We start from the raw sequence: 26,659 nt of genomic DNA, 5'->3' as shown, positions 1-26,659 counted from the left end.
GCCTATCAAAAGCATATAAAACAATGACAGCAGTTAATATATACAATCAAAATGAACTGCTGTCTAGGCTACTATTCTGTCGACACAGGACCACTACTACAACATTCACAGAAGTCAGAAACTAACATACACAGCTGACTCCTGCATTCTAAAATTGGCCTCTAGCTAGGTCCACAAACTAAGCACCTGAAAGATATCAAAGGCGAGGGGTCAGTATTTGGAAAAATACTAAGTGAGTTGACATTTACTAACAGTATTAATATAGAAACATAGCATCGCATCTTAAGAAAACAATAATATCAAACATATAAACAGGTATTTGATCCGTACGAAACTAATATCCTAGCTTGTGACACATCTCTCGAATAATCATATATCATTCAACCCAATCGTAAATTTCAAGTTGTGAATCCAACTCACTGGTGGGCCCAGCCCACTAGATACGGGAACTTCCAGACTACACCGTAGCCGAGTTCACTCTCGTATCGAATTCATATCATATCATACGTATCCAATCATTTCTCAAATGCAAACACACTAGACTGACTCAATACTGGTGATCACACAGCCTATTGACACCCAATAGGTAGCTAGTTTCTTCGGATCGCATAATAGTTCTCATATATAGAAATTAATAAAGCATATAACATTTCAATCAATAATAAATAATGCGATGCGTGTAAACAGTATATATATCTATATAAAATAACTTTAATATATAATACGTGAAAGTAAAATACAACTCACAGTGACCGTTATCCACTCTATAACAAGATCGACGTGGTAATATGCCTGTACTAGTACACCTCTAGTGCCCTCACTGCCTGGTCGTACGTCTGATACATATTAATTAACGTTTAATAGTTAGACGCAGATCATGTGTTTATACGAATAATACTTTCATAATTTAAGTATTGGTTTCATTCTTAGTATTATTTACGTATTCAGAAATTCTTAGTCATATCCACGACTCATCGAATACCATTCCTTGTATTCGAGAATAATATAATTTCCTTAACTTTTTTATAAACATAGCTCGTGTAAAACATCGAGCTAAACCTCACTTTTCAAGTGATCGGGGTCTTTAATTGAACATTAGGGTTTAATATTCAAAATATCGAAATCTCGTTTCTTTTTGGCTAAAAGTCCATTTTGGTCCCTTGGCTAAAAGTCCACTTTAGCCCTTTCGAAAAACCGTCGTGCGAGCGAAACGACGTAATCGGCGATTGATTTCCTTTTCTCTCGATCCTTCTCTCTGTTTCCTTCATTCATATCACAATTCTTATATATTCCGGCTAAAGGTTCACTTTGGTCCTTGTTCTTTTTATTTCTTATCATTTATCCTTTAAACTTTTCTTTTATACGATTTAGTTGTTAGTAGTTTGTGCCCTAGGGCCATTTTGTATTTATTCTTGTATAAACAAATCCCATTGGCAATGATATATATGTTTTTATTTGAACTAAGTGTCTCATCAACTAAGTGTTTATTTAATACATATTGTCCTTATCACATTGTGATATAATCTATTCTTAAGGTAGTAAGAATATGAGTGACAGATTCTATTATACAAATGATCTAAATAATCGTTCACGATCGATGGGGTCCTACGAATAAGGGCATCGCATTATCCCGAAAAGATCGTCACCTCTGTTTATTCTCCTGATTAGTAAAGAGTTACTAATTATAGGAAGTAGTGAGTCTCATACTACTTGATGGGGATCAGAATAAACATGTGGACACTCAAGGTGTTGAGTGAGTCGAACAAGTGACGCTAGATGACTTATACATGGTAATTCATTAAAGTCAATTTAATGTCATCTAGTTCATAATTGTACATATGTCCTTTGACTTGCGGTGACACTATCTTGTATATAGGTGATTAGAGTTTGATACTCCTTAACTCTAGATCTTTCATGAGCTAGAGCCGCGGGATGTGTTGGCTCTAGTTAGTTGTATATGGAGATAGGGGTTTAACCTAGAAAGGATTCATCACTCTGGATGAACGGAGACAAGATTCTATGCTATCTCGAATTATTCTTGATGGATGATAAAACCTGCGCAGGTGTATATGACTTACATAGAAAGTTGTTTCTAGTGGAAGTCGTATTTATCAAGAATTAGAACTGAGAGATGAGGTCATATGATCAAGACAAACAGTGTTTGACTTAACCGTGACACTAGTCGAGATTGGAATCTTAGATGAAGGGAATTTTGAGTGTACGGTATTATGAACAATGGTTCATAAAGAATGCATCGAAACATTCATCTCTATTTGGGGGGCGTGATATGTTGCTAGACGTCACTCTCGATCTACGAGAATTAATAATTAAATGGGATTTAATTATTCAATATAAGAAATGTGTTTCTTATGTCTCTCGTTGCCATATAGATGTGAACCTAGTTAGTCACACACAATAGAGTGTGCAACCGATTGAGTTTACAAAAGATCGATTTCATATAGATACTAGCATATCTCGGAAATTAATCTAAGATGAAAAACAAGTACAAATTAGGGACTAATTTGTAAGAGTTATAAATTAGTAGGAACCTAATTGTACTATGTCCAAGTTAATTAGGGACTAATTTATAAGAGTTATAAATTAGTAGGAACCTAATTATATTTTAACCAAGTTTTATGATTAAAAGGTTTAAGTAATTAATTAGTGTAATTAATGATACTTAAATCATTAATCATAAGCTAATGGAATGATGATGTCATGGTGATGTGTAATGAGATAAGCCTATGTCATATGTGTGATGTCATATGATGACATCACTTATATGATGTCACCTATGTGATGTCACCACATGAAAGGTGTCATGTGGTGGCAACACCTTTGCTTGGTGTGTGACACCTAGCATGCAAGGTGTTGCATTCTTAAGGCATGCTCTAGCCTATAAATAGAGCATGTCCTTACTCATTTGAAAACACCACACAACACACATCTCACTACAAAGTTGTAGAGAGAGAAAGCACTTGAAGGAGTTCAAGTATTCATCAATCACGGGAAAAACTTGGCGACGTTTTTCATACATCCGAGCAAGGTAGTGATCGCGGCGAGAGTTTGAGCTTAGGGCTGCTCGGCAAGAGGAACTCTTGCAGGATTACTTCAAGGCGAGGATTCAATCGGACGCATACTCGTGTGGACGAGCTTGAGGTCGCCGTACTTTCGGGACTACAAGAATCATTGGAGAATCGACATAGGTATTCTTCTTATGATTCCTAGATGCGTGCTTTAATTAATAAATGATACGACGATCCATTTGTTGTTGATATGATCAACTTTAGGATCCGGATTGTTGGAATTTCGATTTTGAATTGAAATATACGATTCGGACCCGCGCCTCCCGCTGCGCCAACAGTGGTATCAGAGCCACCATATCATCGAGTATTAACGCTCTACGATTGAATAAATGTATAAATAATCATGGACTTAGGAATTATTATTGGGCATGTAATTTATAATTCCGAGGGATTTTGTTTTTCCAAAAACGAACAAACGCTATTGTGATATTAATTACATTTGATTAAATTCTGTCTAGGAGATTGGTACTTAAGTGGTCCGCTCGTGACCCTCCAATCTATCCTGGGAATTGTTCTAATGTGATCATTTAACACAATACGTGATTCGCTTGTGCATTATGTTGTCATCAACGGAATATGCGGAAAAAGCGAAACCCGATAAAAAAAAAAAAAAACCCCGAAAAAAAAAATAATATTTTTTTTCATAAAAACCAAAAATGCTGAAAATCGGGTTTTACACCCGGGAAAAAGTTTTCGGCCCGAAAAAAAAAATATTTTTTTTTCCGTAAAAACCGAAATGCTGAAAAAGGAGTTTTACAACCGGGAAAAAGTTTCCGACTCGAAAAAAAAAAAAAAAAAAAAAAAAAAACGTAAAATAAAAATAAATTTTTATTTCGAGGATCAGCGATCGGTTGAGGCTTTCGGAGGTTCTAGGACGATTCCTCGATACCTAAAGAAAGCAGATATTACATAGTGAATGATTAGAGAATCATTTCCAAGATATGTAATAGTTTGCTCATTCTTTTGTGGCTAAAGAATGAGACCTAGGAAGTCCATGATCATACATGTGTGATTGCATGATTAATTTTAGCTTTAATATGTATGGGATGCATGCTAAAATGTATTGTGTGTTTAGTGAGACCTGAATAACTTAAAACCCTAAGAAATCTTCCTAAAAGTTAAAAGATTAAGTTTATATTGATTAATCATTAAATTGTTTATCAATGGCTCTCCATTGGAGCAATAAACTAACACGCTTTGAGTTATCATCTTGTCGGCTATGGATACATAGGGGTGAGATGATATCGTCAAGAGATGTTGTTGAGTTTATTGTTAAGCATGAGATGTTACGGGTGTAGTCGATATAATATACGGCGAGAAAGGCAATTAAGCGTACCTGAGTCGTATATTATTCAAATCGATACATCTTAGTTGATTCAATGGGTTAAACTTAACTAATGTGGAAACCTAAGAATAGCATTAAGTACTTGAGGGTGAAAGCATTAGGAGCCAGAAATGATTGAACCTCATATGAGATATGATGAACAAGTAATTGTTCACTTATATATCATTTTGATCCCAAGAATAGCATTAAGTACTTGAGGGAAAGATAAATGAATATAAGAATTCAATCACCCACTTGAAATCTTTTCCAACAAAGATTCACGTTTCCTATTTTGGAAGTGTAGGATTCGAAAAAGATAGTGGGAGGCCATTTTGATAAAGACCAAATCATTATGGTTAAATATACAAAATAACACGAATACTAATTAGAGATCTTTGCTATCCATAGGTTGATAAGATAAGATGAAATCGAATCCATTAAGTAGCATTCTCGACAATAATCGACTAGTGGGTCCTAACTTTGTTGATTGGTTAAGAAATCTCAAAATAGTTCTTGCAAGTGAACACATAGCATATGTTCTTGAGGCAAATGCTCCGGGACCATTGCCGATTGAGGCATCTCCTGAGGAACATGAGGCATTGCGCAAGTGGAAGTTAGATGACGAACAAGCCAAGTGCTACATGTTGGCATCTATGAATAACGAGTTGCAAAAGCAACACGAGAAATATCCGGGAGCCCGCGAAATATTGTTTCACTTACAAGAGTTGTATGGTGAATCAAGTCGTTCTGCTAGATATGAGATATCTAAGCAATTATTTCGAGCAAAGCTCTCAGAGGAAAAGGATGTTGGAGAACATGTGAACATGATGATTCGATGTATCGAACGTCTAGAGGGTCTAGATTTCATCATGGACTTCAATCTCCAAACGGATATGATCCTTCAATCCCTTCCGGATTCGTATGGTAATTTCATCACGAATTACTATATGAATCGGATAGAATGTACACTTGCAGAGTTATCAAGTATGTTGATAACCGCTCAAAAGAACAATGTTAAGGGAAAGGAAGTTTCTCTTGTGGTTGCTTCTTCTAGTAAGACTAAGAAGAAGAAAACTAAGAAGAATGTTTTGAAGGCCCAAAAGGCCATTGCAAAAAGGAAGCGCACCTCGGAGAACAAAGGAAAGTGTTTCTTTTGCGAGGGCGAGGGACATTGGAAACGAAATTGCCCCAAGTATAAGGAATTTAAGGGCAAGAACAAGAAGAATGAAAATCCCGGTGAGGGTATGTCTATTTCTTGTTCTTTCAATTCCAATAATGATAGCTCGTCCAAAGCTTGGGTATTAGATACCGGAGCTAGTTCTCACATTTGTTCATCCTTACAGGATCTAGCAAATGAGAGAAAGTTGGACAAGGATGAAGTGATCTTGAAGCTTGGAAATAACGCAAGTGTTGCGGCTAAAGCTATAGGATCGTCTTCTATTTTGTTGTATAAGCATGTTTTGTATTTGAACAATGTTTTGTACTTACCGAACGCTTATAGAAATATCATGTCTATTTCTTGTCTGACAAGATTAGGATATGATTTTCTATTTACAAAGGATGTTTGTAAAATTATCTATAATAATGCAATCGTTGGTTATGGTTATGTACAAAATGGTCTTTATTGTATAAATGAAGATGCTCATAATACAAATAATGTTATAGAAATAAATACCGTAAGTAATCAAACCTCGAAACAACTTTGGCACTTACGATTAGGACATATTGCGGAAGATAGACTTAACAAGTTGGATAAGATGGGAATATTGAGCAATCTTGATTCTGCATCAATTTCGACTTGTGAGTCATGTCTTAAAGGCAAGATGACCCGATCACCCTTTGTTGGACAAAGTGGTAGAGCCAAAGATGTTTTGGAGATCATACATAGTGATGTATGTGGACCATTTAAAGAAATGGCACGAGGTGGTTATTTATATTTCATTACCTTCACCGATGATTTATCACGGTATGGATATGTTGTTCTTATGAAGAACAAGAGTGAAGCTTTTGAAAAATTCAAAGATTTCAAAAATGAAGTAGAAAACCAAATTGGAAAAAGTATTAAAATTCTTCGATCTGATCGAGGAGGTGAATACTTGAGTACGGAATTTGGTACATTCTTAAAAGAATGCGGTATTATTTCCCAACTGACTCCTCCGGGAACACCACAATTGAATGGTGTATCAGAACGGAGGAATCGTACATTGTTAGACATGGTACGATCAATGATGAGCTATACTGATTTACCCATTTCATTATGGGGTCATGCACTTCTTAGCGCTAATTATATTCTAAATCGAGTTCCAACTAAATCCACTCCGAGAATACCGTATGCGATATGGTATGGTAAGGAACCAAGTCTTAAGCATATTAAGATTTGGGGATGTTCGGCATATATTAAAAAGTTGATAACCGACAAGTTGGAATCGAGATCAATCATGGGAAGGTTCGTTGGTTATCCTAAAGACAGTTTAGGATATTATTTCTATATTCCATCCGAACAAACCATTAAGGTTAGTCGGGATGCCCAATTTCTTGAAAAAGAGTTTATTCAAGAAGGGGGCAAAGGAAGGAATATAGAATTAGATGAGGAGTCATCTAAAGACCAACAAAATGATACAATGGAGTTTGATAAAACCCATAAGGAACCAGAATTAGTAAAATCTACAGAAACACCTCGAAGATCAAGTAGGGTATCTCATCCACCAGAGAGATATGGTTTTCTTCATGATATACAAGAGTTGTTCATTCATGAAGAAAATGATCAAATAGTTGATCCCTCTACTTATGAGGGAGCTATATGTGATATAGATTCTTCAAGATGGCTTGAAGCTATGAAATCCGAAATGGATTCCATGTACAGTAACCAAGTATGGGAGCTAGTTGATCCACCCGAAGGAATTATACCAATAGGGAACAAATGGATCTTCAAGCGTAAACTTGGTGCTGATGGAAAAGTGGAAACTTTTAAAGCTAGGCTTGTTGCGAAAGGGTTTCGCCAGAGGCAAGGAGTCGATTATGAAGAGACTTTCTCGCCGGTAGCCATGCTTAAGTCCATCCGGATTCTTCTTGCCATAGCTGCACATTTAGATTATGAGGTTTGGCAAATGGATGTCAAGACCGCATTCCTTAATGGACATATTGAGGAGGAAATCTATATGGAACAACCTAAGGGTTTTGAATCCGAAGAAGGTTCCAAGGTGTGTAAACTAAAACGATCCATATATGGATTGAAGCAAGCTTCGAGAAGTTGGAATCGTCGTTTTGATGAAGCTGTAAAGAGTTACGAGTTTATCAAAAACGAAGATGAACCATGTGTTTACAAGAAGGTTAGTGGGAGTGCAATTACTTTCCTAGTCTTATACGTAGATGATATTTTGCTAATAGGAAATGATGTCGGTATGTTAACCTCTGTAAAGCTTTGGTTGTCCAAAATGTTTTCCATGAAAGACCTCGGAGAAGCAACTTACATTCTCGGCATTAGACTCTATAGAGATAGATCTAAGAGAATGATTGGTCTCTCCCAAAGGCTCTACTTAGAAAAGATATTGAAAAAGTTCAATATGGAAAATTCTAAGAGAGGATTGATTCCTGTTAGGCATGGAATTCACCTTTCGAAGGAAATGTCTCCAAAGACTTCTGAAGAAAGAGTTGAAATGGCAAAGATACCATATGCTTCGGCAATTGGTAGTCTTATGTACGCTATGTTGTGTACGCGGCCAGATATTGCCTATGCAGTTAGTTTGACTAGCAGATATCAATCCAATCCAGGTTCAGAACACTGGATGACGGTTAAGAGTATCTTTAAGTACTTGAGAAGAACTAAAGATATGGTCTTAACATATGGAGGAGGTGATCTTAAAATAGATGGCTTTACAGATTCTGATTTTCAATCAGATATAGACGATCGTAAGTCTATATCTGTATTCGTATTCACGTGTAATGGAGGAGCAGTGAGTTGGAAGAGTTCCAAACAAGAAACCATTGCAGATTCCACTACAGAAGCCGAGTATATTGCGGCATCAGATGCTGCAAAGGAAGCTGTTTGGATTAAGAAGTTTGTTTCTGAACTTGGTGTGGTTCCTACCATTGAGTCGGCGGTTCCTCTTTTCTGCGACAACAATGGTGCTATAGCCCAGGAAAAGGAACCCCGGTCTCACCAAAAATCCAAACACATAGAAAGGCGATATCATATTATCCGAGAAATTGTTGGAAAAGGAGATGTGTCTCTCCAAAAGATAGCATCAGCCGAAAACACGGCTGACCCACTGACAAAGCCCATGACCCAGTGTCAATTAGATTTACATCTTGAGAAGATGGGGCTTAGATATAGTAGCCAATGGCACTAGTGCAAGTGGGAGATTGTTAGTAGTTTGTGCCCTAGGGCCATTTTGTATTTATTCTTGTATAAACAAATCCCATTGGCAATGATATATATGTTTTTATTCGAACTAAGTGTCTCATCAACTAAGTGTTTATTTAATACATATTGTCATTATCACATTGTGATAGAATCTATTCTTAAGGTAGTAAGAATATGAGTGACAGATTCTATTATACAAGTGATCTAAATAATCGTTCACGATCGATGGGGTCCTACGAATAAGGGCATCGCATTATCCCGAAAAGATCGTCACCTCTGTTTATTCTCCTGATTAGTAAAGAGTTACTAATTATAGGAAGTAGTGAGTCTCATACTACTTGATGGGGATCAGAATAAACATGTGGACACTCAAGGTGTTGAGTGAGTCGAACAAGTGACGCTAGATGACTTATACATGGTAATTCATTAAAGTCAATTTAATGTCATCTAGTTCATAATTGTACATATGTCCTTTGACTTGCGGTGACACTATCTTGTATATAGGTGATTAGAGTTTGATACTCCTTAACTCTAGATCTTTCATGAGCTAGAGCCGCGGGATGTGTTGGCTCTAGTTAGTTGTATATGGAGATAGGGGTTTAACCTAGAAAGGATTCATCACTCTGGATGAACGGAGACAAGATTCTATGCTATCTCGAATTATTCTTGATGGATGATAAAACCTGCGCAGGTGTATATGACTTACATAGAAAGTTGTTTCTAGTGGAAGTCATATTTATCAAGAATTAGAACTGAGAGATGAGGTCATATGATCAAGACAAACAGTGTTTGACTTAACCGTGACACTAGTCGAGATTGGAATCTTAGATGAAGGGAATTTTGAGTGTACGGTATTATGAACAATGGTTCATAAAGAATGCATCGAAACATTCATCTCTATTTGGGGGTCGTGATATGTTGCTAGACGTCACTCTCGATCTACGAGAATTAATAATTAAATGGGATTTAATTATTCAATATAAGAAATGTGTTTCTTATGTCTCTCGTTGCCATATAGATGTGAACCTAGTTAGTCACACACAATAGAGTGTGCAACCGATTGAGTTTACAAAAGATCGATTTCATATAGATACTAGCATATCTCGGAAATTAATCTAAGATGAAAAACAAGTACAAATTAGGGACTAATTTGTAAGAGTTATAAATTAGTAGGAACCTAATTGTACTATGTCCAAGTTAATTAGGGACTAATTTATAAGAGTTATAAATTAGTAGGAACCTAATTATATTTTAACCAAGTTTTATGATTAAAAGGTTTAAGTAATTAATTAGTGTAATTAATGATACTTAAATCATTAATCATAAGCTAATGGAATGATGATGTCATGGTGATGTGTAATGAGATAAGCCTATGTCATATGTGTGATGTCATATGATGACATCACTTATATGATGTCACCTATGTGATGTCACCACATGAAAGGTGTCATGTGGTGGCAACACCTTTGCTTGGTGTGTGACACCTAGCATGCAAGGTGTTGCATTCTTAAGGCATGCTCTAGCCTATAAATAGAGCATGTCCTTACTCATTTGAAAACACCACACAACACACATCTCACTACAAAGTTGTAGAGAGAGAAAGCACTTGAAGGAGTTCAAGTATTCATCAATCACGGGAAAAACTTGGCGACGTTTTTCATACATCCGAGCAAGGTAGTGATCGCGGCGAGAGTTTGAGCTTAGGGCTGCTCGGCAAGAGGAACTCTTGCAGGATTACTTCAAGGCGAGGATTCAATCGAACGCATACTCGTATGGACGAGCTTGAGGTCGCCGTACTTTCGGGACTACAAGAATCGTTGGAGAATCGACATAGGTATTCTTCTTATGATTCCTAGATGCGTGCTTTAATTAATAAATGATACGACGATCCATTTGTTGTTGATATGATCAACTTTAGGATCCGGATTGTTGGAATTTTGATTTTGAATTGAAATATACGATTCGGACTCGCGCCTCCCGCTGCGCCAACATTAGTCCATAGCTAAATCGATTAACACTTAAATTATTCTTATTACGTATTATTTATATCCAATAAATAATACAAAGCTCGATATTAACACTTTCCCGTCAAAATTCAATATTTCTATTTTCGACACAAAGTGGCTAAATTACCACTTTGGTCCCTGTGCCCTATTTTGAACTTTTCTTGACATTTTTCCTTTTAATTCCAATTCTAATTTTAGAATTGAAATATAACCTTCGTTTCCGCTTAATTGTTTTCCTTAAGACCGACCTACTAAAATTCATTTATCTCAACTTTTATCAAAAATTCTTCTGATATCGCCACTCTGGCGAATCAAAACTGGACACGTGGTCCAATTAGATAATTAAATATTTTGGGGTATTACAGCGACACATCTCTTGAATAATCATATATCGTTCAAGCCAATCATAAATCTCAAGTTGTGAGTCCAACTCACTGGTGGGTCCAACCCACTAGATACGGGGACTCCAGGTTACACCGTAGCCGAGTGCTCACTCGTATCGAAATCATACACCCAATCTTGAATTTTATAATCACATCATGCCATACATACCAAATCATTTCTCAAATGCAAACACACTAGACTGACTCAATACTGGTTGTCATACAGCCCATTGACACCCAATAGGTAGCTAGTTTCTTCGGATCGCATACTAGTTCTCGTATATACTTGATAGAAACATATAACATCTAATCAAATCATATAACATGCGATGCGTAAAAACAGTATACATATCTATACAAAATAACTTTATATATATAATACATGAAGTAAATTGCAACTCACAGTGACCGCTATCCAATCAATGACGTGGTCGATCTGATAGTACGCTCTCGCTAGTCCGCGTCTACTGATCCCACTACTCGCTGACACGTCTGATAAATCGTTGAATAGTTAGACGTGAAACTCGTATTTTTACACGTGTTATACTTCTAAGTTTTAGGGTTTAGTTTCATTCTTATACTTATTTATGTATTCGATAACTTCAGTCGTATCGACGACCTAGCGAATACCACTTCTTATATTCGAGAATCGCATAACTTCCTTGGCGTTTTCCATTATTATTAATTATCTTAAACGTCGAGCTAATCTTGAGACCTATGATTCTCAAAGTCCGAAATTCGTCCTTTAGAGTCAAATTGCTCAAAACGTCAAATTTCTAAATCGAATAAACGTCATATACACGTGGATACAATTCGGGGTGCACGGGCGTGCCCTACGGTGGGTGCACGATCGTGCAACCAAGTGCACGTTCGTGCACCTCACTGGTGTACGTTCGTGCACCATGAAGAGTGCACGTTCGTGCAGTTCATGTGCACGTTCGTGCACCTTGCTGGGTGCACGTTCGTGCACTTCTAGTGCACGATCGTGCACCACGTGCACAGCCTCGGAAATGCGATTTCCGGGGTTTCGACACCATCTCGACGTGCTAAACATATTTATACTCAAAACCCACAACTCCGTTTTCATCAAAACACTAAAAACGATCAAAAAACGTCAAATTCTTAATCCTTAACTTTAAAACATAAAACAACACTCTAATATCCATTTTCAACCAATTTTTTTGAAGATTTACCTTGAAACGAAGCTTAGGATCGATCGGCGGCGAAACGATCATGATCGACGTTTCAAGCTTCTGGCTTCTTCTTTTCTTTTTTTCTCCTTCTTCTTTCAAATCTGATTTCTATATATTGAATGGCTAAAGTGCCATTTTGATCCTTGTTCTTTTTATTTACTACCATTTATCCTTTAAACTTTTCTTTTGTACGATTTAGTCCATAACTAAATCGATAAATTCTTTTATCAATACTTATACGTATTATTTATACCCGATAAATAATACGAAGCTCGATATTAGTACTTCCCGTCAAAACTTATAAATTTTTATTTTCAATACGAAGTGGCTAAATTACCCCTTTGGTCCCTACACTTTATTTTGGTCTTTTCTTGACATTTTTCCTTTTTAATTCCAATTCTAACTTTAGAATTGAAATATAACCTTAGTTTTCTCATAATTAATTTCCCAAAACCAACCTACTAAAACTTATTTATCGGAAAACTTTCCGATTTTGCCACTTTGGCAAGTCCAGACTGGACACGTGGTCCAATTAGATAATTAAATAATTTGGGGTATTACATTAAATCAAACGTTTACCGTTACAAAAAAAATCCAAAAGTTTCCCTTTTTTACCGATTTAAGCCAAACATTTACAAACGTTACGAAACAAAACCAAACGTTTCACCTTTTTAGCGATTTAATCAAAATGTTTGGATTAATTCCCAAAAAAGGTGAAACGTTTGGATTTGTTTTGTAACGTTTACAATAGTTTGGTTTTTTGAAATTTGTTTTGTTTACAAAACAAATCCAAACGTTTCACCTTTTTAGCGATTTAAGCCAAACATTTACAAACGTTACAAAACAAAACCAAACGTTTTAAACGTTACGAAACAAAACCAAACATTTGACCTTTTTAGCGATTTCAGCCAAACGTTTACAAACGTTACGAAACAAATCCAAATGTTTCACCTTTTTAGCGATTGAAGCGAAACATTTAGCAATTTAAGCCAAACCTTTACAAACATTACAAAACAAAACGAAACGTTTAAAAACGTTACGAAACAAATCCAAACGTTTCCCCTTTTTAGCAATTTGAGCCAAACGTTTCACCTTTTTAGCAATTTGAACCAAACGTTACAAAACAAATCCAAACGTTTCATATTTTTAGCGATTTAAGCCAAACGTTTACAAACGTAGAAAAAACAAAACCAAACGTTTAAAACGTTACAAAACAAATCCAAACGTTTCACCTTTTTAACGATTTAAGCCAAACGTTTACAAACGTTAAAAAACAAATCCAAACGTTTCACCTTTTTAGCGATTGATGCCAAACGTTTACAAAAGTTACAAAACAAATCCAAACGTTACAAAACAAATAAAAAGTTTCACCTTTTTAGCGATTTAAGCAAAACGTTTACAAACGTTACGAAACAAATCCAAACGTTTCACCTTTTTAGCCATTGAAGGGAAACGTTTAACGATTTAAGCCAAACGTTTACAAACGTTAAAAAAAAAACCAAACATTTACAAACATTACGAAATAAATCCAAACGTTTCACCTTTTTAGCAATTTGAGACAAACGTTTACAAACGTTTCACCTTTTTAGCAATTTGAGCCAAACGTTACAAAAAAAATCCAAACGTTTCACATTTTTAGCGATTTAAGCTAAACGTTTACAAACATAAAAAAACAAAGGCAAACATTTAAAACGCTACAAAACAAATCCAAACGTTTCACCTTTTTAGCGATTTAAGCCAAACGTTTACAAACGTTAAAAAAAAAATCCAAACTTTTAAAACGTTGCAAAACAAATCCAAACGTTTGGCTTAAATCGCTAAAAAAAGTTAAACGTTTTGATTTGTTTCGAAACGTTTGTAAACGTTTCACAAAACGTTTGGATGAAATTGCTAAATCCAAATGTTACATCTTTTTAGCAATTTAAGCCAAACGTTTACAAACGTTACAAAACAAATCCAAAGGTTATATTTTTTTTGCGATTTAAGCCAAACGTCTACAAACGTTACAAAACAAAGCCAACTGTTTTACCTTTTTAGCGATTTAAGCCAAACTTTTTCAAATATTACAAAACAAATCCAAACGTTTCAGCTTATTTGCGATTTAAGCCAAACGTTTACAAACGTTACGAAACAAATCCAAACGTTTCACCTTTCTAGCGATTTAAACCAAATGTTTACAAACGTTACAAAACAAATCAAACGTTTCACCGTTTTAGCAATTTGAGCCAAACGTTTACAAACGTTGCAAAATAAATCCAAACTTTTCACCTTTTTAGCGATTGAAGCCTAACGTTTACAAACGTTACGAAACAAAACCAAATGTTTCACCTTTTTAGTGATTTAAGCAAACGTTTACAAACGTTACAAAACAAAGCCAAACGTTTCTCCTTTTTAGCCAATGAAGCCAAACGTTTACAAATGTTACGAAATAAATCCAAACGTTTTACCTTTTTAGCGATTGAAGCAAAACGTTTACAAACGCTACGAAACAAATTAAAACGTTTCACCTTTTTAGCGATATAAGCCAAACAGTTACAAACGTTACGAAACAAATCCAAACGTTTCCCCTTTTAGCGATTTAAGCCAAACGTTTACAAACATTAGATAACAAATCCAAGCGTTTCAACTTTTTAGCGATTTAAGTCAAACGTTTGTAAACGTTACGAAACAAATCCCAACCTTTCACCTTTTTAGAGACTGAAGCCAAACGTTTAGAAACAAATCCAAACGTTTCACCCTTTTAGCGATAGAAGCCAAATGTTTACAAACATTACAAAACAAATCCAAACGTTTCACCTTTTTAGCGATTGAAGCCAAACGTTTACAAAACAAATCCATAATGTTTCCCCTTTTTAGCGATTTAAGCCAAACGTTTACAAACGTTACAAAACAAATACAAACGTTTCCCCTTTTTAGCGATTTAATCCAAACGTTTCACTTTTTAAGCGATTTAAGCCAAACGTTTACAAACCTTACAAAACAAATTCAAACGTTTACAAACGTTACAAAACAAATCCAAAAGTTTCACCTTTTTAGCGGTTTAAGCCAAACGTTTACAAATGTTACGAAAGAAATCCAAACGTTTAACCTTTTTAGCGATTGAAGCCAAACGTTTACAAACGTTACGAAACAAATCGAAACGTTTCACCTTCTTAGCAATTTGAGCCAATCGTTTACAAACGTTACAAAACAAATCCAAACGTTTCACCTTTTTAGCAATTTGAGCCAAACGTTTACAAATGTTACAAAACAAATCCAAACGTTTCACCTTTTTATCGATGTAAGCCAAACTTTACAAATGTTACAAAAAAAATCCAAACTTTTCACCTTTTTAGCAAATTAAGCCAAACGTTTACAAACGTTACAAATCAAATCTAAACGTTTCCCCTTTTAAGCAATTTTAATCCAAATGTTTACAAATGTTAGAAAACAAATCCAAACATTTCACCTTTTTAGCGATTTAAGCGAAACGTTTACAAACGTTACAAAACAAATCCAGACGTTCAGAATGTTACGAAACAAATCCAAACGTTTTACCTTTATAGCAATTAGAGCCAAATGTTTACAAACGTTACGAAACAAAACCAAACGGTTAAAAAAAATTTGAAACGAATCCAAAGGTTTCACTTTTTTAGCAATTTAAGCCAAACGTTTACAAACGTTACAAAACAAATCCAAACGTTTCACTTTTTTAGCGATTTGAACCAAACGTTTACAAACGTTACGAAATAAAACCAAACGTTTAAAACGTTACGAAACAAAGCCAAACATTTCACCTTTTTAGCGATTGAAGCCAAACGTTTACAAACGTTACAAAACAAATCTAAACATTTCACCTTTTTAGCGATTTAAGCCAAACGTTTAAAAACATCACAAAATAAAATAAAACGTTTACAAACGTGACAAAACAAATCCAAACGTTTCACCTTTTTAGCGATTGAAGCCAACGTTTAAAATGTTGCGAAAGAAATACAAACGTTTCGAAACGTTTTAAACGTTTGGTTTTGTTTCGTAACGATTATAAACGTTTGGCTTAAATCGCTAAAAAGGCGAAACGTTTGGATTTTTTGGTAACGTTTGGATTCAATCGCTAAAATGGGGAAACGTTTGGATTTGTTTCGTAACGTTTGTAAACATTTGGCTTCAATCGCTAAAAAAGTGAAACATTTGGCTTTGTTTGGTAACGTTTGTAAACTTTTGGCTTAAATCGCTAAAAAGGGGAAACGTTTGGTTTTGTTTCGTGATGTTTGTAAACGTTTGGATTCAATCGCTAAAAAGGTGAAACGTTTAGATTTGTTTTGTTACATTTGTAACATTTAAAACGTATCGAAACAAATCCAAACGTTTCACCTTTTTAGCGATTTAAGCCAAAAGTTTGCAAATGTTACGAAACAAATCCACGTTTACAAACGTTACTAAAAAAATCCAAACATACCTTTTTAGCAATTTAAGCCAAACGTTTACAAACGTTACAAAACAAATCCAAACGTTTCCCCTTTTTAGAGATTTAAGCCAAACGTTTACTAACGCTATAAAACAAATCCAAACGTCTAAAACGTTACGAAACAAATCGAAACGTTTTACCTTTTTAGCGATTGGAGCCAAACGTTTACTAACCTTACGAATCCAAACGTTTCACTTTTTTAGCGATTTAAGCCAAATGTTTACAAACGTTACAAAACAAAACCAAACATTTACAAACATTACGAAACAAATCCAAATATTTCACCTTTTTAGCGATTGAAGGCAAACGTTTACTAAACTAATCCAAAAGTTTCACCTTTTTAGTGATTAAAGCCAAGCGTTTAAAACGTTATGAAACAAATCCAAACGTTTCGAAACTTTTTAAACGTTTGGTTTTGTTTCGTAATATTTGTAAACGTTTTGTAACATTTGGCTTAAATCGCTAAAAAGGTGAAACGTTTGAATTTGTTTGGTAACGTTTGTAAACATTTGGCTTCAATCGCTAAAAAGGTGAAATGTTTGGATTTGTTTCGTAACGTTTGTAAACGTTTGGCTTCATTCGCTAAAAAGGTGAAACGTTTGGCTTTGTTTTGTAACGTTTGTAAACGTTTGGCTTAAATCGTTATAAAGGTGAAACATTTGGTTTTGTTTCGTAATGTTTGTAAACGTTTGGCTTCAATCGCTAAAAAGGTGAAACATTTGGTTTTCTTTCGTAACGTTTGTAAACGTTTGGCTTCAATCGCTAAAAGGTGATACGTTTGGATTTGTTTTGTAACGTTTGTAAATGTTTGGCTTAAATAGCTAAAAAGATGAAATGTTTGGATTTGTTTCGTAACGTTTGTAAACGTTTGGCTTAAATCGCTAAGAACGTGAAACGTTTGGATTAAATTGCTAAACAAGTGAAACTTTTGGATTTATTTCGTAACGTTTTAAAACGTTTTGCTTCAACCACAAAAAAGTTGAAACGTTTGGATTTTTTTCGTAACGTTTTAAACGTTTGGTTTTGTTTCGTAACGTTTCAAAACGTTTAGCTTCAATCGCGAAAATGGGTAAACGTTTGGATTTGTTTTGTAACGTTGTAAATTTTTGGCTTAAATCGCTAAAAAATTGAAACGGTTGGATTTGTTTGGTAACGTTTGTAAATGTTTGGCTTAAATCGCTAAAAAGGTGAAATATTTGGATTTGTTTCGTAACGTTTGGTTTTGTTTGGAACGTTTGTAAATGTTTGTCTTAAACTGTTAAAAAGGTGAAACAATTGGATTTACGTTTGGATTTTCACAACATTTGTAAACGCTTGGCTTAAATTTCTCAAAAAGTGAAACGTTTGGATTTGTTTTTTAACGATTGTAAACGTTTGGCTTAAATCTTTAAAAAGGTGAAACGTTTGGATTTTTTTTGTAACGTTTGTAAAGGTTTGGATTAAATCACTAAAAAGGTAAAATGTTTGTATTTGTTTCGTAACGTTTGTAAACGTTTAGCTTCAATCGCTAAAAAGGTAAAACGTTTGGATTTATTTCGTAACATTTGTAAATGTTTGGCTTCATTCGCTAAAAAGGAGAAACGTTTGGCTTTGTTTTGTAACGTTTGTAAACGTTTTGCTTAAATCACTAAAAAGGTGAAACATTTGGTTTTGTTTTGTAACGATTATAAACGTTTGTCTTCAATCGCTAAAAAGGTGAAATAATTGGATTTGTTTTGTAATGTTTGTAAACGTTTGGTTTAAATCACTAAAAAGATGAAACGTTTGGATTTGTTTCATAACATTTGTATACGTTTGGCTTAAATCGCTAAAAACGTGAAACGTTTGGATTAAATTGCTAAACAGGTGAAACGTTTGGATTTGTTTCGTAATGTTTTAAAACGTTTGGCTTCAATCGCTAAAAATGTGAAATGTTTGGATTTGTTTCGAAACGTTTTAAACGTTTGGCTTTGTTTCGTAATGTTTGAAAATGTTTGGCTTCAATCACCAAATAGGGGAAACGATTGGATTTGTTTTGTAACATGTGTATCCTTTTGGCTTAAATCGCTAAAAAAAGTGAAATGGTTGGATTTGTTTTTTAATGTTTGTAAACGTTTGGCTTACATCGCTAAAAAGGTGAAACTCTTGGATTTGTTTTGCAACGTTTGTAAACGTTTGGCTTAAATCACTAAAAAAGGGAAATGTTTGGATTTGTTTTGTAAAGTTTGCAAACGTTTGGCTTAAATTGCAAAAAAGGTGAAACGTTTGGATTTGTTTTGTAACGTTTGTAAACGTTTGGCATAAATCGCTAAAAAAGTGAAACTTTTGGATTTGTTTTATAACATTTGTAAACGTTTGGCTTGAATTACTAAAAAGGTGAAACGTTTGGATTTGTTTTGTAACGTTTGTAAACGTTTGGCTTAAATCCCTATAATGGTGAAACATTTGGATTTATTTTGAAACGTTTGTAAACGTTTGGCTTAAATCGCTAAAAAGGTTAAACTTTTGTATTTGTTTCGTAACGTTTGTTAGCGTTTGGCTTAAATTGCTAAAAAGGTAAAACGTTTGATTTTTTTTGTAAATTTTGTAAACTTTTGGCTTAAATCGCTAAAAAGGTGAAATGTTTAGTTTTGCTAAAAAGGTGAAACGTTTGGATTTGTTTCTTGGATTTGATTTGTAACGCTTGTAAACGTTTGGATTAAATCGCTAAAATGGCGAAACGTTTTGATTTTATTTGAAACGTTTTAAACGTTTGGTTTTGTTTCGTAACGTTTGTAAACGTTTGGCTTAAATCGCTAAACGATGTAAAAATTTCTATTAAACCGCTAAAAAGGTGAAACGTTTGGTTTTGTTTCATAACGCTTGTAAACGTTTGGCTTAAATCGCTAAAAAGGAGAAACGTTTGATTTGTTTTGTAACGTTTGTAAACTTTTGGCTTAAATCGCTAAAAAGGTGAAACGTTTGGATTTGTTTTGTAAAGTTTGTTTTTTTTGTAAGGTTTGTAATCGTTTATCTTATACTGTTAAAAAGGTGAAACGATTGGATTTACATTTGGATTTTCATAACGTTTGTAAACGCTTGGCTTAAATTGCTAAAAAGGTGAAACGTTTGGATTTGTTTTTTTAACGATTGTAAACGTTTGGCTTAAATCGCTAAAAAGGTGAAACGTTTAGATTTGTTTTGTAACGTTTGTAACCGTTTGGATTAAATCGCTAAAAAGGAGAAACGTTTGGATTTGTTTCGTAACGTGTGTGAACGTTTGGCTTCAATCGCTAAAAAAATGAAATGTTTGGATTTGTTTTGAAACGTTTGTAAACGATTGGCTTAAATCGCTAAAAAGGTGAAACGTTTGGATTTGTTTTGAAACGTTTGTTAACGTTTGGCTTAATTAAAAATGGGAAACGTGTGGCTTTGTTTTGTAACATTTGTAAATGTTTGGCTTAAATCGATAAAAAAGTGAAACGTTTGGATTTGTTTCGAAACGTTTGGATTTGTTTCGAAACGTTTTAAATGCTTGGATTTCTTTCGTAACGTTTGGATCTAATTGCTAAAAATTTGAAACGCTTGGGATTTGTTTTGTAACGTTTATAAACGTTGGCTTAAAGTGTCAAAATGGTGAAACGTTCAGATTTTTTCGTAACGTTTGTAAACGTTTGCCTCCAACCGCTAAAAAGGTGAAACGTTTGGATTTGTTTCGTAACGTTTAAACGTTTAGAATTGTTTTTAACGTTTGGCTTAAATCGCTAAAAAGGTGAAACGTTTGGATTTGTTTTGTAACGTCTGTTAACGTTTGGCTTAATTAAAAATGGGAAACGTGTGGCTTTGTTTTGTAACGTTTGTAAACGTTTGGCTTAAATAGCTAAAAAGGTGAAACGTTTGGATTTGTTTTGTAACGTTTGTTAACGTTTGGTTTAATTAAAAATGGGAAACGTGTGGCTTTGTTTTGTAACGTTTGTAAACGTTTGGCTTAAATCGATAAAAAGGTGAAACGTTTGGATTTGTTTCGAAACGTTTGGATTTGTTTCGAAACGTTTGGATTTGTTTCGAAACGTTTGGATTTGTTTCGAAACGTTTTATACGCTTGGATTTCTTTCGTAACGTTTGGATCTAATTGCTAAAAAGGTGAAACGCTTGGGATTTGTTTTGTAACGTTTATAAACGTTGGCATAAATTGTCAAAATGGTGAAATGTTTGGATTTTTTCGTAACGTTTGTAAACGTTTGGCTCCAACCGCTAAAAAGGTGGAAGGTTTGGATTTGTTTCGTAACGTTTTAACGTTTAGAATTGTTTTTAACGTTTGTAAACGTTTGGCTTAAATCGCTAAAAGGTGAAACGTTTGGATTTGTTTCGAAATATTTAAACGTTTGGATTTGTTTTGTAACGTTTTAATCCTTTGGATTTGTTTTGTAACATTTGTAAACATTTGGCTCAAATTGCTAAAAAGGTGAAACGTTTGGATTTATTTTGTAACGTTTGTAAACGTTTGGCTTAAATCGCTAAAAAGGTGAAATGTGTAAACCAATTGCAATTAGAAAGGGGGGGGTTGAATATTTGCCACTAAAAACTTTTGCGGATTAATAATTGATTGCAACTAATCTAATTGAGGTTTGAGGAAGAAGAACACACAAAATTTATAGTGGTTCGATGATTAACACATTTACCTACATCGACTTCTCTCAAACTAGAAGTTTTCACTAAACTTCGAGTTTTTACAAGTTCACTCCCAACTTAGGTTTTCAAAGGCTCAACCCAAACCAACAACCAACAACAACCTAAAGTTTTTCTAGGCAAAACTACAAACCAAACAACTACAAGAGTTTCTAGTGTTCACTCTTAAACCAACAAATTCAAAGGTTTTTTCACACAAGATTTGAAGATTGCTTAAGATGTTTTAAAGCTTTGGTTGTCAACCCTTTTTCAGACACAACAGTATGATATATACATAGGCCTCCAAATAATTCTTCTCGTTACTCCTTTTATGTGAAGCAAAAGAGTAACAAATCACCTTTTCCAAGGAGGCTTGCCAGACAAAGTTCGCGCCCGCCAACCCTGGTTTGCGCACGCGAACGGATCCTTGGGGAAGTTTCTCAACGGTCCTCTGCTGAAGTGTCAGCACCTCGTTGGGTGTAATAAATGACCGTTGTAAATCATCTTCCAGAAAATTTAAACTTCGCGCCCGCTAAGTGATGTTGGCGCCCGCGAACTAAAGTTTGCTCTCAGTGCTTGTAAAACTTAGCACTCGCAAGCTTCAGCCAATTTCATGGCTGAGAAAGTTCACGCCCGCAAACTTAAGTTAGCGCCCGCCAACTTCTACTGGACAGCTTTGTAATCGAAAAATTCGCTTGTCGCTAGAGATGTCCGATTTGCTTTCCGAGTGTTCCAGGGGGTTCCTACACACTTAAATAGAATATTAGAACCTTTAGGTGTTAATTGTCATGGTCAAAATAGAAGGGATATTGAATCAATTAAAGTCCAACAAAACGTTTGGATTTGTTTCGTAACATTTGTAAACGTTTGGCTTCAGTCGCTAAAAACGTGAAACGTTCGGCTTTGTTTTGTTACGTTTGTAAACGTTTGTCTTAAATTGCTAAAAAGGTGAAACGTTTGAATTTGTTTTGGAACGTTTGTAAACGTTTGGCTTCAATCGCTAAAAAGGCGAAACATTTGAATTTGTTTTGTAGCGTTTACAAACGTTTGGCTTAAATCGCTAAAAAAGCGAAACGTTTTGATTTGTTTCGTAACGATTTAAAAGTTTGTATTTGTTTTGTAATGTTTGTAAACGTTTGGCTTAAATTGCTAAAAAGGGAAAACATTTGGTTTTGTTTCGTAAAGTTTTAAACGTTTGGATTTGTTTTGTAACATTTGTAAACGTTTGGATTAAATCGCTAAAAATATGAAACGTTTGGTTTTGTTTCATAACGTTTATAAACTTTTGGTTTTGTTTTGTAATGTTTGGTTTAAATCGCTGAAAAGGTGAAACGTTTTGATTTGTTTCGTAACGTTTGTAAACGTTTGGCTTAAATCGCTAAGAAGGTGAAACGTTTGCATTTGTTTCGTAACGTTTAGCAATTTGAGTCAAACGTTTACAAATGTTACGAAACATATCCAAGCATTTCACCTTTATAGCGATTTAAGCCAAAAGTTTACAAACGTTACAAAACAAATCCAAACGTTTCACCTTTTTGGCGATTGAAGCGAAACGTTTACAAACGTTACGAAACAAAACCAAACGTTTAAAACGTTAAGAAACAAATCTAAACATCACATCTTTTTAGAAATATTAGCAAGACGTTTACAAATGTTACGAAACATTTGGATTTATATTGTAACGTTTGTAAACGTTACGATTTATTTTGTAACGTTTTAAAGGTTTGGTTTTGTTTGCTAAAAAAGGGAAACGTTTCGATTTGTTTCGTAATGTTTTAAACCATTGGTTTTGTTTCGTAACGTTTGTAAACATTTGACTTCAATCGCTAAAAAGGTGAAAAATTTGGATTTATTTTGTAACGTTTGTATATTTTTGGCTTAAATCGCTAAAAAGGTGAAACGGTCAGATTTGTTTTGTAATGTTTGTAAACGTTTCACCTTATTAGCGATTTAAGCCAAACGTTTACAAACGTTACGAAACAAATCCAAATGTTTCACCCTATAAATAATACGAAGATCGATAAATAATACGAAGCTCGATATTAGTACTTCCCGTCAAAACTTATAAATTTTCATTTTCGATACGAAGAGGCTAAATTACCACTTTGCTCCCTGTACTTTATTTTGGGATTTTCTTGATATTTTTCTTTTTTAATTCCAATTCTAACTTTAGAATTGAAAAATAACCTTAATTTTCTCATAATTAATTTCCCAAAACCGACCTACTAAAACTTATTTATCGGAAAACTTTCCGATTTTGCCACTCTAGCATGTCCAGACTGGACACGTGGTCCAATTATATAATTAAATATTTTGGGGTATTACATTCTTCCCCCCTTATAAAAATTCGTCCTCGAATTTTCATAAAATTTGTTGGGATCTTAACTTATCACTACAGTTTCCTTGACGTCCATTAATACGTTTTGATCGCAGCTTCTTCCTTTTACTTAACTCTTAGTTTTCCATGCACAGCTACAACTTCATACTTGTTGCTAATCGATTATCTATCTAACTCTTAATAGCTGCTTGCTGTTATGTCGTTGAGAATCCTTTTTCTGATACTTTCGTCTTATCTATTTCCCTTCCCAAATATAGAATAGCCTTTGGATGTATTCTAGACGTCGTTGTCCTTGCGTCATTCCGACCTGGTTGTCACTAATCATTTTCTAATGTTTTCTCGTTCCATCATTTCATTCCTAGTAGCCATGGGGTTGCTACTCGTCTTCTTTATATGTGAATAGTCACGACGTGCCAATTTCATCTTAATGACGTACTTACTTTATGCGTATTCCTATGGATATTTTCTCTCGTAATCATAACCTGCAGTTATGATCTTTACTATCGTCTGTAATTATCACTTTCCTTTCTTAACTGGTTCTTGTCATTTCTCACTCCTTTCTTTGCTTCTTTAAACTATCATGAACTTCACGTCACTCTGTTGGTCGTGATCCTTCATCCTTTATCATTGTCTTAAACGTCTCATTTTACGTTATTTTCAATCGTATAGCTTATATAGTTGCCCTTGTTTACTAGTCCTACTCGTATTCTTATCCTCTTCACTTTCCTCTAGTTGTTCCTTTGAGGTTCATCTCGAATCTCTTATTGACTTTTTAGTCAATGATGTTCTTCCTTTACGTCACAGTTTCCCATTCATGATGAACTCATAAGAATCTCATATGTTTCTTTATCATTTAACTGTTTCGAGAATCTTTCTCGTTAATTAACTTTCACTTAACTTCTTTCTTATCTTTAACCTTTAATTAACTTCATCTTTAACTTTCATCCTTAACGTATTCAGTAGATCCTTAATAACTTATTTATTTCCTTAATCGTCATTCCTTCCTACTATATAATCAACTTCATCTCTCGTCTTATACTTCTTCTTCTTACTTTCGAGTAATTCCACGACCTTATTCTTACTCTTCAAGGTATCGTCTTAGTACTAGTTATGGTCATTCCTTAGTTTGTCCTTATTCTGTCTTTCGTCTTCGTCTCGTAGTGTTTCCTTAGCACTTATATCATGATTCTAATTGTCCTTTTAAATAACTTGATTTCTCTGTACTTATGTCGATTTTCATTTAGTCTTTTATTTGCTATATTTGTTATGTCTCCCTTCCATTTATAACAGCTTGATTGCTGCTGTTTTATTCTGTCAATCCTTCCGATATTCTTCTAGAATTTTCCATTTGTTTATTCATCTTACTAATCCTCGAGGTAATATGAATGTCCTCATTACTTTCTCTTTTATGTTACCCAATAGTCTTACATTTACTGACACGTATGCATATACGTGTGCTTTTCTCCTTATGCTAGAATTTTACAACTTAACTTTTCTCCTTTCTATTAACGCAACTTATAACTCTTAATACTGATATTAGTAACTTTACTTAATATCAGTCATATAGCATCATTATCTCTCTTGATCTTCTAACCTTAAACCTTCACTTTTTGCAAAATCGTCTGCTTCGTCGTTTCGTATCCTTTCTCTTTCTACTTCTGTATCTTCAAACACTGATATTGATAAGGTTATATATCCTTTAAATATCGCTTCATGTTCATCATTCATAGTATCATCTTTTTGTTCTTCTAACATTTAATCTCTCTCCTCCAATATGTTCCTGGATTGTTACATTACTTATCTTGACATAAGAATAATCATTATATTCTTCATTCTTTCGTATTTGTTACGTTTCTTTCGTCTAACATGACTCTCTGTCATTTCGTCCTTTACCTCAAGATAAGGATAAATATTGTATCCTTAGACATTGCTAATGCATCGCATCTTGACTGCGTACGCTTTTCGGCGATAATTCCTTATTCGCATTTTACTTTAGCCTCGTTAGCTTTGTTGCAATTAATCATTAACATGGCTTTGTTCCGTTATTGAGGTTTCTTTTAAAATTTTATACTTATTTATTAAGAATATTTTATTATTCATCGCAGAGTTTCACATCTGAGTTCACTTATCAAATAAAAGATTTCAAAACATTCTTTGGCTGGCCAGCTCTTTTAAATCACTTTTCATAAATCGTTTGAAATGATTAATACAATTGTAGCTCAGAGTGATCACATCTCTCATCACCAAAGAGTTGTTCAAAATTGCATTTTTTTCTTCATTATTGTAAAGATATGATGCATGATCTAAAGTTTGAAAATCGTTCTTTTATGCATTCCTATCGTGATTATGCAATGTCACATACGATGTCTGAGCACAATTGTACCTTGAAAAATCTTAAAATTTTCAAAATTTTCATGAAATCGTAAGTTTACTCTAGATTGTACACTCTACGACTATCAAAGGCTTTCTATTCACTTATTGAGTATATTTCAATTTTTTTTTATATTGCTGTCATTTTTCTGTCATTTTCCTGACTATTCTTCTGTCACATCACTTCTTTCTCCATGTCTCCGATAACTGAATTAACTTCAAAGTTCTTTATTGCTGTAATCACTACTTCTACTTCTTCAACACTCTGTACCATGTTATATACAGACGCAAGCACCGATGTTCCTTATCAGTTTCCTCTTCTAGTATTCTATATTTTCCTTTACAGCTTCTAGAACGTAATATAGGAATTACGTTCACGATAAATGTATTATATGGTGTTTATTATATTATTGCTTTTGTAAATTATGTTTATATATTCTTTTATTAGTCGCGTGTTTAACAGCAGCGCTTCCTATATGTTCTCACTTCTCTGAGGTATTATCCTATAGGCGTATCTTAATACCAA

Source organism: Mercurialis annua, linkage group LG6 (genome assembly GCF_937616625.2).
Source record: "Mercurialis annua linkage group LG6, ddMerAnnu1.2, whole genome shotgun sequence".
In the NCBI taxonomy this organism is placed as follows: domain Eukaryota; kingdom Viridiplantae; phylum Streptophyta; class Magnoliopsida; order Malpighiales; family Euphorbiaceae; genus Mercurialis; species Mercurialis annua.
Note: the sequence above shows the minus strand (reverse complement) of the source record.